General features: G+C 36.1%; 1 pseudogene; it reads left to right on the plus strand.

Annotated features, from left to right (window-relative positions):
* The first annotated feature begins 5,667 nt into the window (after positions 1-5,667).
* Positions 5,668-12,967, plus strand: part of LOC142636846 (protein DETOXIFICATION 40-like) — a 29,664-nt pseudogene continuing 22,364 nt past the window's right edge.

The raw sequence follows: 12,967 nt of genomic DNA on the forward strand, positions 1-12,967 counted from the left end.
TTTATAAACGATTGATGTGCACATTGTAAAAAAAAAAAAAACAAAGACACTAAGATTTTGGCAGAGATTCTATCCCATCTTGGTCTGTGTTGTATTTGGTCAATTTGCGTATCTAGTAATACAGTTTAAAATCTAAGAATTTAACTTACACAAAATTTGCATCCAATTTAAACAGCACTAATGTTACTTTAGTTTCCATGGTTCTTATTTTCTACTCTTTTTCCCCTAAAAATTCTATCAGCGTTCTTCTCCACTATTATTCCCCTAATAATTCTATCAACCATTTTCAATTCATGCGTGCCATACATTCTACAAACAACTATAAGGAACAACACTTGCAAATACCTATATGTTCTTTTATCTCTTACAAGGTGAGTTACATCTCTTAAGTAGTTACTTTTTTTTTTTTGATAATATTCATGTTGATATGTTTTAGGGGCACAGCTAAGCATGAAAATCTTGTTTTTATTAAATTATTTGTTTATGAAAATCTTGTTTTTGTATTATGTGTTTTGCAACATGAACTGATTTGTATGATATGTTTTAAATTATTTGTCCATCAATTCTTGCCTAAAATTACATATAGCAAAAATATATTTCAAAATTGACATAAATTTTCTTTAAAGAAATTCTTACTTTGTTATAATAATAATGAAAATTGTACGATATTAGAAATATTTATCTATTATCGTATGAATGCATGAGAAATATAATCTATCTTGTTTTAGAAGAAGCAAAATGAAGAGCTACATAAAATAATTTACGTAACCATAACAGATCCTTCTAAATAATTTTAACTACTTTGATGGACAATAATAAATTATCAGTGAACCAATCCTCTTTAATAGAATCCTCTTTAATAGAATTCTCTCAGCTCTAGCTATTTAAACATTGAATATTTTTGATAGATTACCTTCTTGTATTGCATTTTAATGGTTGTGTAGTGTTAATATATTAATACTACTTTTATATTTTAGTGTGAATGGCAGAAAAATTGTTCATTTTTCTTATCCATTCCGGTGGAATAATTAAACATGGCAAAAATGAAGTTTATTACGAATGACCACCTCCTTCTATGCTTCCATTAAGCAGGGGTGTGACATTTGAAGATCTATGTAATAGAGTAGCATCCACGCTTCATATAAACAGAGAAGATTCAAAACTTACTATTTGGTATAAATTTCATTTTCAATGTCATCCACATCTTGTGAATTACTAGCAAGTTTTGGTAGAAGATGATAATGGTGTCAATGCAATATTCGATATGTTAGGCTACCAATATGGTTTTGTAAGTGTAGAGTTATATGTGGGTGTAGAGCCCATAAGAAGCCATCGAGATGTTTTTCCCATTCGATATGCCAATGAAGGACTGAGTGCACGTTTAGTTCTTCACATGGCGGGCACTTTCATGATCCATATGCTACTCATACCCAGTCATTATTCTAAAGATGTGGCTCGTTCCCCAATCAATGTTGGTGGTGTTGACTATCATCCTCCATATACCCATGTTACCACTGAGGACCAACATGCTCCTTATCAGCCAATGAACACCGGTGATGTTGACTATGATAACCCAATTGAGCATGTTGCACTAGAGTTTGTAGCTTAGTATGACCAAACTATCATTTAGAGAGCTGCTAATGATCCCATTTCAGCAACAACATTGCCACAAATCAATTGCTATAATTTTTTTTCCTTCAATTTTCGACAACTTCATTTCCTAAATTACTATTAATTTTCAAAATTCACTCTCTTTTTTTTTCCCTCCATTTTCGGCAACTTGGTTGCCACAATTGGTTTTTTTTTTTTTTTTCCCTCACATTTTCGACAACTTGGTTGCCACAATTCTCCTTTTTTTTTTCCCTCCCATTTTCGGCAACTTAGTTGCTGCAATTGGTTTTTTTTTCCCCTCCATTTTCAACAACTTGGTTGCCACAATTCATATTTTCTCTCTCCTCACTCCCTTGCAATTTTAGCAACTTGGGACCTGTTTGGTTGGTTAGTTTGAGTAATGTTGTTTGAGTGTTTTTGATATACGTGTGTGTGAAAAAGTTTGTTGAAATGTGTGTAAGATTGTTTAAAATGTGTTAGAACTTAGCTACCAAACACCCGCTTGGTTGCCACAATTGGTTTCCTTTGAGCACTCCACCTTGCATAGCACTTCGGGCACACTTCTGGGCAGGAGTGTTGGGCAGCAAGAATTTCAGTAATGAGATTACTGAAATTCAAATGCTCCCATCATGTCACTATGCTTTTTCTCTCTCATACTTTTTGTTGCAATTTTGGCAACGCTGTTGCTGAAATTCACTCTCTTTCCTCAATTTGCCAAATAACTTTGAACAGTACTTATAACACTAATAAACTCAGTTTTATGCAATATTCAGCCAAAAGACTCTAAAAATAAATGAGGTTTTAAAAACTATTGCTAAAAAAAATTAATTAATTTGTTTTCATTTTTAACTTAAGTAATTGCATACAGTACCCACTCCACCACCTTTAATAATGATTTTGAGTTCTAACAAAGAATCTTTTGTATGTTTTGAAGTCATCAATTAAAATTACTATGTTAATCATGTAGTTAAACTCTGCAATAGATTCGATTTAACTAGATAATTTAGTTTAATTATTGGAAGATCTAAAATGTTGTTGTAATCTCTCTCTCTTTTCTTTTCTTTTCTTTTTTCCCGAGAGATAGTTGTTGCATATTATTCATGAATGTGAAAATCAGACAAAATAAAAGACAAAACGTCCTATGGAACAGACTCCATCTAAACAACTAAAGGGAAAGAAAGTCCAGCTCTCTGGGCTAAGGCATGTGCAACTGCATTGCATTGCCAAACAACATGCATGAGAGAAAGAAATACTCTAAGAGCCAGTGAATAATTTTTTTTAATATTTTAATATGCTACAGTGCCGTTCTATGAGTAGAACACCATTGTAAACGTAGTATGTTCTAAAAAAAAACATTATATTTGGCATTCAGAACATTTTTTGGAGCATGTTATTTGGTGTTTGATATGCAAAATGTTAATACTTGAAACCTCTTTTCTCACTCTCTCTCTCTCACCAAAATTTTAGCATTTGGTGTTTGATGTGCGAAAAGTTTCACATGTTGTCCTATCGAGAACAACCAAATATGCCTTAGCTTATCCTAACAAAGGATATATGCCCTATTAAAGGAAAATTGACTCGGATTCGCTTGTTCTGTTCTCTATAGGAATTGTTGCTATGACTACTCACTAATGACTTCTAGGGGCAAAAATAGCCAAATACCACTATTTTTCGAAATTATTAGTGTTTTATTACTGTTTGAGAAATATTTATCAATCTACCACTTTTTTAAAATTCGAGTTTTTGAAACTCGAGTTTGACAGGGAAGTGATGCCACACGAAACTCGATCATTTGAAACTTGAGTCCGTTGCAATGTGTTACTCGAGTTTAAGACACTCGAGCACTATGTAAGAACAATTCCCGCTTCCACAGCACTCACACAGTCAACAATTGTGGCTGCCTCACACAGTCAACAATTGTGGTGGTGGGTTTCTCTTTTTTCTTTCTTTTGTTAGGGTCACGTGGGAAAAGGTAGTGAAAAAGGAAGCGAAAGAGTTTGAAACACGGGAAATAAGTTATATATCACAAGGAACTCGAGTTCCATAACTCGAGTCAACAATTGTGTGATTGCACTCACACAGTCATCAATTGTGGTTGTCTCACACAGACAACAATTGTGGTTGTGGGTTTCTCTTTTTTCTTTCTTTTGTTAGGGTCATGTGGGAAAAGGTAGTGGAAGAGTTTGAAATACAGGCAATTAAGTTATATATCACAAGGAACTCGAGTTCCAAGTAAACTTTCTAAAGAAACTCGATTTTCGTAAACTCAAGTTCTATGTCAAACTCAAGTTTCAAAAAAGTAATACACTGCTAAATATTTCTCAAATAGTGGTAAAACACAAATAATTTAGAAAAATAGTGGTATTTGACTATTTTTGCCGACTTCTAGGACCTAAAATTCCAATTATTGACCTTTAAATTGACTATACTCCATTTATTGTAAAATAATTCTTTTAGTTTTGAATATTTAAATAAGAAATGGTCATAAGTTATATGTTGCACATGAATCAGTCTTCTCCAAAATTAGATGTAAAGTTACCTATTAATCATTTCTCATGTCTTACAAAAACGAAAGTTTTATACAAAACTCACAAACTTTTTTTTTATATTATTATTTTTTAATATTTTAGTTGTGACATAATCTTTTCAAAAAATCTTATTGGGTTTTTGAAAACAAAAAGGTTATAACATAAGAATTTTCCTGTTAAAAAAAATCTTAGGATGTCCTAATTAAAGAGGAAAGAAATATATTTAAATTAAAAGTATCAGGTTGATTTGTTACGTAATTCATTACGTAATGCTTAATAGCTCATTTTGTTTTTTGTTTTTTTTTTTTTTTATATCTTATAAAATTATATATTGACTTGTCATATATATACTTATTATTTTCATTCCATAACGATTGCTCTTTATTTATTTATTTATTGTACCTTGGTATTTTTTTTGAGAAATAAATACAACATGCTGCTAACCTCGCAGTTCGAACCCTTTCCCCCTTAGACCCCAAAGCACTTTGTGCATGGGGAGGTGCAATTTAGCTACAAGGCCTTTGGCATTTATTGTACCTTGGTATTGATTTGATTTATCAACCTGCAGTCTTATATTTAAAAGTTGTCTGAATTCTTAAATCTGTTACTTAATTAGGCATATCTTAACCCTTCCAATTATTTTATTTTTCCTTTACATGTTTGTACTCTAGTATTTGTTTTTCTTTTTTTTTTAATCCCCTTTGTGGTGTAGTTCAAAGCTCCATCCCTACTTTCAACTTTTCAAATGGCCTCATAACCGTCATCCATGTTCTAGTGGATGTCCCTCATCATCTAGAAAACCCTTACTATATATACTAATTTAAGCACTTACAATCATAAGCAAACTGGTTATACATATAACTAGCTCTCACAAACTCATGCTCTGTTTGGATGTTAGAGAAAGGAGGGGGAGTAGAGTAAAGGGAGGGAGAGTAAATAAATTACTTTGTTTGAAAATTTTTTAAGGAAGGAGGGGGGGAATTTGGAGGGGTTTTAACTACTTCTAACCTCTCATTTTTAATTCTCCAAAATTGGAGAGATTTAGAAGAGTAGAGTACATAAATTATTGACAAAATGAATTACCCAACTTACCCTCACTATATTAACAAAATTAATAATAGGCCAATGTTGCAAGTTCATTTTCAAATAGGGGTAAATTTGTCTATTTAAAAATATTTAATCATTTTCTTTCCTTTCCATTCTAATTAAACAAGAGGAAGAGTTAATTACTCATCTCCCCCTTACTTAATTTTAAAAATATTCAAACAAGATGTTAATTTAAAAAACATCCAAATAAGGTGGATGATAACCATTCTCTTCTACTCTCCTCTCCACTACTCTCCTCTCCTCTACTCACTTCTACTCTCCTCTCTCGCTAAACTTCCAAACAGGCCATCAATGTTCTTCGTTTAGAAACCCCTTTGTATCTTATATATCAAGCAGTATAAAAACAAAGGGTAACTTGACTAGCTATCACAAACTCAAGATTTCATTGTGTGTGTGCGCACGCGCGAGAGAGAGAAAGAGCATGGACACCATTGATAATGAGCTCCATGAACCCATATTACAATCAAAACCACCAACACCAGAGACAGTGAGTTCTGAACTAGAAGATACCCTATCCAACACCGAGATTTCAAACTTTAGCCGCCTAAAATCCGGTACATGGATTGAACTGAAAACTCTCTTTCGCCTAGCAGCACTTGCGGTAGTGGTTTACTTACTCAACAGTGTTACTTCCCTGTCCACACAAATCTTTTGTGGTCATCTAGGCAATCTTGAGCTCGCTGCTGCCTCTCTTGGTAACAATGGTATCCAAATATTCGCCTATGGCCTCATGGTATATATGTACCTCAACACTAAAGCACTATAATCTCATCTCATTATGTACAAATTTTTGTTACACTTATAAGATAATACAATTTTGATAAAAGTGAAAAATAAGTCATATGTGATCGACACTGACTAGTCTGTTGATTGGCTAGCTTGGAATGGGAAGCGCAGTGGAAACACTATGTGGACAGGCTTATGGTGCTCACAAGTTTGAAATGCTAGAAATATGTCTCCAGCGATCAATGATCCTACTCATGTGTACTGGGGTCTTAGTTATGTTCATCTACATCTTCTCCAAGCCCCTCTTGCTTGCTTTAGGTGAATCAAGTTCTATTGCATCCGCGGCTGCAATCTTTGTCTATGGTCTTATCCCACAAATCTTTGCCTATGCTGCTAATTTTCCCATACAGAAGTTTCTGCAAGCACAAAGCATAGTGGCACCTAGCTCGTACATCTCTGCAGCTACACTAGTTGTGCATTTACTATTGAGCTGGATTGTGATTTACAAACTGGGCTGGGGATTGTTGGGTGCGGCATTGATGTTGAGCTTTTCATGGTGGATCATAGTGATTGCGCAGTTTGTGTACATATTGGCGAGTGACAGGTGCAAATACACATGGACTGGACTTAGCTGGCAAGCTTTTTCTGGGCTCTGGGACTTTTTGAAATTATCTACTGCATCAGCTATCATGAATCATGATATGTCTGGAGGCTTGGTATTATCAGATACCTGTGTTGATTGCTGGGTTGCTTCAAGATGCTGAGATTGCTTTGGACGCTCTATCCATTTGGCAAGAAAAGCCATACTCTTTTCTTCTTGACCCCACCTGTGTAGTGCTTGCGAGTGTTGAGGGCCTCAAAAAATATTTCCAAAATTCCAAAAATGATCAAAATATCCCTGAAATCCAAACAATAACCAAAATACCCCGAAACTCAAAAAATGACCAAAGTACCCATAAAACCTAAAAAATGACCAAAATACCCCCAAAACTCAAAAAATTACCAAAATACTCCCGAAACCTAAAAATGACCAAAATGCTTCCAAAACTCAAAAAATGACCAAAATACCTCCAAAAACCAAAAAATGACCAAAATACACTCGAAACCCAGAAAATGACCAAAATACCCCTAAAACCCAGAAAATGACCAAAATACCCCTAAAACCCAGAAAATGACCAAAATACCCCTGAAACTTAAAAAAAAAAAACCAAAATACCCCTGATACCCAAAAAATGACCAAATTACCCTCGAAACCTAAAAATGACCAAAATACCCCAAAAACCTAAAAAATTACCAAAATACCCCAAAACCTAAAAATTACCAAAATACTTCTGAACCCTAGAAATTTACCGAAATAACCAAAAAATCTAAAAATTATTGAAATAACCCTAAAACTAAGAGATGACAGAAATGGCCCCGTAACCTAAAAAATGACTTAAATACCCTTAGAATCTAAAGGATGATCAAAATAACCCCGAAACCAAAAAAATTACCGAAATTCCCTTGAAACCTAAAAAATTGTTGAAATTCCCTCAAAACCTATAAAATGACTAAAAGACTCTTAGAACCTTTAATTTGTCAAAAATATCCTCGAAACATCCAAAATACCCTAAACCTCTATTTCGGTAATTTTAGATGTTTCAGGTGTATTTTGGTCATCTTACATGTTTAGGGGTATTTTGGTCATAATTTGGGTTTCAGGGGTTTTTATCGACTATTTTTTTTAGGTTTTGGGGTTATTTTGGTCATTTTTTAGGTTTTGGGGGTATTTCGATAATTTTTTAGGTTTCATGGTATTTTGGTAATTTTTTTTTGGTTTCAGGGGTATTTTAGTTATTTTTTAGGTTTTGGAGTTATTTCAGTCATTTTTTAGGTTTAGGGAGTATTTTGGTAATTTTTAAGGTTTAGGGTGTATTTTGGTAATTGTTAGGTTTTGGGGTATTTTGATAATTGCTTTAAGTTTTGGGGTTATTTTAATCATTTTTTAGGTCTTGAGGTATTTCGATCATTTTTTAGGTTTCAGGGTATTTTGGTAATTTTTTAGGTTTTAGGGACATTTCAGTCATTTTATTGGTTTAAGGGGGTATTTTGGTAATTTTTTGGGTTTAGAGTGAATTTTGGTAATTCTTAGTGTAGGGTCATTGGGCCCAAGAATTTATGTAGGATGACCCAAGAATATCTTTTGGGATAAAGGCCCAATTCGAGGACATCAAATGGTCTGAGGGTGTATGAATGTTAACTCATAAGAAAATACTAGGTAAAGAAGTGATAATGTCTGAATAAATATGTCTGAAGAAGATTGTGTCCTCAGCTAAGTGAAGCTGAGGTAGGAGAAGGGTTGTTTGATATCCACAAGCTATGTTCTAGAAATTCCTATAGGTTAGGGAAGACACGGTACACGTGGAGGATAAGAAGAAGGGCGGTGGAATATCTAAGATAAAGCTGTTACCACCGCCCCCGCATTGAATGCTCTGCAATTGATATTCTGGCCGCATAAATGGAGAAGTGAGACCTGAACATCAGGTTTGAAACTTGGCCCCTATCTCTAGAGACTTTAGGGAATGTGGATGAGACAAGTATCTAAACCAGTGGTCCAAACCATGAGGTGGAGGATGAAACAGGGAAGAAGGAGGGAGTATAAAAGAGAGAAGGGACCTTCGTTAGAGGAGGGAGATTTTTTGAAGAAGAAAAGAAAAAGTACATTGTAAACCTAAATATCCACAATTGTAATCTATCTTGAGAAGCAGTGATATAAATTATCCTCGGATTATGTCCGAGGAGCAGTTTTCATTTGTATTCACATAAACAACTCCTTGTCAGTGCCATTGTGACCAAAACCCATCATTCTTTGTTATTTAAACATCATTAGAACCTAGATTCCAAGCCCACTCTCTACAAATTTTATTGTAAAAAGGCTTTTTAGGCCCATTCCCTTCTGATTGTGGGTCCGGGCTTGAATTGTGTCATTACACTTAGGTTTCAAGGGTATTTCGGTCATTTTTTTTAGGTTTTGAGGGTATTTTGGTCATTTTTTAGGTTTTTGGGGGGGGGGTATTTTAGTCATTTTTTTAGGTTTCAGGGTATTTTGGTCATTTTTTAAGTTTAGAGGCTATTTTGGTAATTTTATGGGTTTCAGAGGTATTTCAGTCATTTTTTAGGTTACGTGGTAATTTGGTAATTTTTTCAGGTTTCGGGAGTATTTTAGTCATTTTATAGGTTTCAGAGGTATTTTATCATTTTTTTAGGTTTCGGGGGTATTTTTGATAATTTTAAGGTTTCAGAGGTACTTCGGTTATTTTAAGGTTTAGGGGGGTATTTCGGTCATTTTTTAGGTTTAGGAAGCGTTTTGGTTGTTTTTTGAGTTTTGGGGGTATTTTGGTAATTTTCTGAGTTTTGGGGATATTTTGGAATTTTTTGAGGTTTAGGGGGGTATTTTGCTCATTTTAGAGGTTTTGGAGGTATTTTGGTCATTTTGTGGGTTTTGGGGTTATTTTGGTCATTTTTTGGGTATTTTGGTCATTTTTAGGTTTCAGAGGTATTTTGGTCATTTTTAGGTTTCAGAGGTATTTTGGTCATTTTTGGGAATATTTTGAACATTTTAAAGGTTTGGGGGGGGGGGGGGGCATTTAGCTCGTTTTAGAGATTTTGGAGGTATTTGGTCATGTTGTGGATTTTGGGGGTATTTTGGTCATTTTTTGGGTTTTGGGAGGTATTTTGGTCATTTTTTGGGTTTTTTGGATTTTGGGGGTATTTTGGTAATTTTTAGGTTTTGGGGTATTTTGGTCATGTTTTAGGTTTCGGGAGTATTTTGGTCATTTGTTGGGTTTTAGGGGTATTTTGGTAATTTTTAGGTTTCAGGGGTATTTTGGTCATTTTTTGGGTTTTGGGAGTATTTTGGTCATTTTTTAGGTTTTAGGGGTATTTTGGTCATTTTTTAGAAATTTAAATTTTATGTTATGTTATTTAAATTTTAGATGGGTTTAGTGAGTATTAGTGGATTTATCCATTTAGACCCATCTAATTAAATAACCAAATGAGTCTTTACCCATTTAACCCAAATATTTAAATGAGTTGGGTTAAGACTTATCCAAATAAAGTGGATAATGGGTGAGTTCATAGATATGAATAAAAATTGCCACCCCTAGTTGTCTAGGAACTTAGAATATGCCTATAGTTTAGAGTTTAGCAAAAAACATTCAATTGAGTGTGTCTTGAATTTTGGGAGTAATTCTATTCCAAATTCCAATAACCACACTCTTTTTTATTTATAGTTTATATGACAGATTATAAATAGTTGTCTGCTACTTTTATATAAACCACCCATGACTGCCACATGATAAAACTGTGACACAATAAAATAAAAAGGTTTGGTAATAATTTTGTTTTTTTGTTTTTTCCCTTTTGGTTTGGACCACCAGTTTTGGTCTCTTTGGACTTTTCGAATATAGAGGATAGAAGCAAGGGTGGAAGATCATGACAAGTGTAATAATAGAGAAAAAGAGGTTGTTGGTTGAGGGTTAAATGGATCCGCTGGCTACCCGTACAACAACAGTCAACTAAGAAACTTGGGGGGGGGGGGGGGGCATTGCCCCCATGTCCAACAATTGCTCCGTCCCTGACTATGATTAAGACAAATGATTTTATATCTTATATATATATATATAATTAATGTGAACATGATTAGGAACACAAAAAAAAGTAGTGAGTGATTGGTCTGTTAGGTTTTTATTTTTATGTATAATTAATGATTTTTTTTTTCACATCTGTTAAGTGGTCTATTATGATTTTTTTTAGTGATTCCTACATATGAAAAGTAATGTTTCTTCAATAATTATATAGTATCAATTTTAAACGGGATCATAATTGACCTCACTTTTATGAGTAGTGTGGGAACTAAAAGGACCTAAGTAAGTATTTGGGCCTCGGGCTTTGTTGATGGGTGCTAGTTTGTTTTAGACTAAAAGCCTTCTAGAACTGTAGGTCGGCCCATATGTCGAGAGTTCGAGGATTCGTCTGAGGACAAATATCTCCTCGGACAGACCCACGATGACCCTGAGATTCGCCAAAAAGATCAAGGCAGAGTTCTGGAAAAACCGTTGGTTAAGAGGGGGATTTAAGCACCCTCTAGACGCAACGGTGTGAGAGAAATATCTTAGAAAAAGGTTGCTACCTCCACATTAAAGACTCTACACCTACCTCCCTAGCCGCATTAATGGGGGAGTGACTCTTGAATAGTAGAAGTCAGCCTTCTTGCTATCATTTAAAGACTTCCAGAGGGTGGTGGATGGGACAGGTGTCTAATAGGGTGATTTGTGTTACACGTGGATAAAGAGGGAAGAAGAAGAAGTATTTAAGGAGGAAAGAGAGTAAAGAAAGGGGGGGAAAAAGATTAAGAACTGTGACCTTTGAGAGAAAAAAGAGAAATAATATATAAGTTGTCCTCGGCTTACGTCCAAGGAGGTTTATTTTGCCCCGTTTGTCTATTATTTGCAAATACTGTAATATTTTAGCCTGTTCATCAAGTTTCAAATATCACTAAACTAGATTGCGAGCCCACACTCTACAAATTTCATTGTTTAAGGCTCATTGGGCCTGAGCCCATGTGTGTTTTTGGGTCCAGGCGCAATTGTGCACTTACAATTGGCGCCGTCTGTGGGAATCTAGTGTAAAAGGAACTGGAACACCATGGCAGGCTTAGGCTCACACCATGCAGAATCTCAAGGATCGCAACCTAAGGATCTTTTCGAGCATCTTGAGCGCCGGAGGGATCGAGAGGGTAACGTTCACATCGAGTATCCTAGAGCAAGTCATACTCACGGTGGAGGAGATAGTACCACCCATGAAGATGGTGCCAAAGCCATGCAGAAGGAGATCAATCATCTTAATAGGAAGTTACGCCGCGTCAGACAGAGGCATTCGCCATCCTCATCTAGTCTTTCTTCAGGGAGATCCCGGGGAAGTAGCTATAGTTTAAGGTCATGGTCGCCCCCCAGCAAAACATCCTCTTGTGAAGAGAATGGCATGCCAGGTCATAGGCATAGGAAGCTCCCCTCTAGGGGCTTGGGGAACGATGCTATGAGCCGGGCGTTGCACCAACTCTCCAAATCACCATTCTTACGCAGGATTGAGAATGGAAGACTCCCCAGAAGGTTCACCCAGCCCACCTTTACCATTTATAACTGCCGGACTGACCCGGTGGAACATATGAGCCACTTTAACCAGAGGAGTGGGGCTCCAAGCCGAGGAGTGGGGCTCCAAGCTGAAGAGATCGAAGTTGAATATGCCTGTCTTGGGATTTTCAGAGGAAGATAAGGCTGGAACCATCCAACCCCATGACGACGCCCTAGTGGTCACCTTGAGGATAGAGAATTATGATGTAAAAAGGGTGATGATTGATCAAGGCAGCGGCGCGGATATCATGTATCCTGACTTGTTCAAGGGGTTGAAGTTGAAATTGGAGGACCTCACCCCTTACGACTCACCGTTAATAAGTTTTAAGGGGAAGGCCGTTATACCAAAGGGACAGATTCGGTTGCCAGTGCAATCTGGCTCGGAGATGGTTGAGGTGGATTTTATTGTAGTCGATGCATACTCCCCATATACAGCCATCCTTGCCCGGCCCTAGCTGCACGCTCTGGGGGCTGTTTCCTCCACCTTGCATGTTAAGGTGAAGTTCCCTTTGGGGGAGTGCATTGAAGAGATTCTCGGCAGCCAACTGATGGCCAGGCAATGCATATCGGGCGTAGTGTTGCATCAGACCGAAGCGCAGTCCTCGACCTCGGCTGTGAAAGACTTATAGCAATTAACGACTCTGGATGCGCCCGACGCGGTGACAACAGAGGAGGCCGTATGCGAAGATCTTGAGAATTTTTTGATATCGGATGATCCCGAAAGGTTCTTCCAGGTTGGGATATGTTTACCACACCAGGAGAAGATGGAATTAGTGGAGTTTCTAAAGAACAACATCGATGTTTTTGCCTGGGACCCCTATGAGG

The sequence above is a fragment of the Castanea sativa genome, chromosome 5 (assembly GCF_040712315.1).
Source record: "Castanea sativa cultivar Marrone di Chiusa Pesio chromosome 5, ASM4071231v1".
Lineage (NCBI taxonomy): Eukaryota > Viridiplantae > Streptophyta > Magnoliopsida > Fagales > Fagaceae > Castanea > Castanea sativa.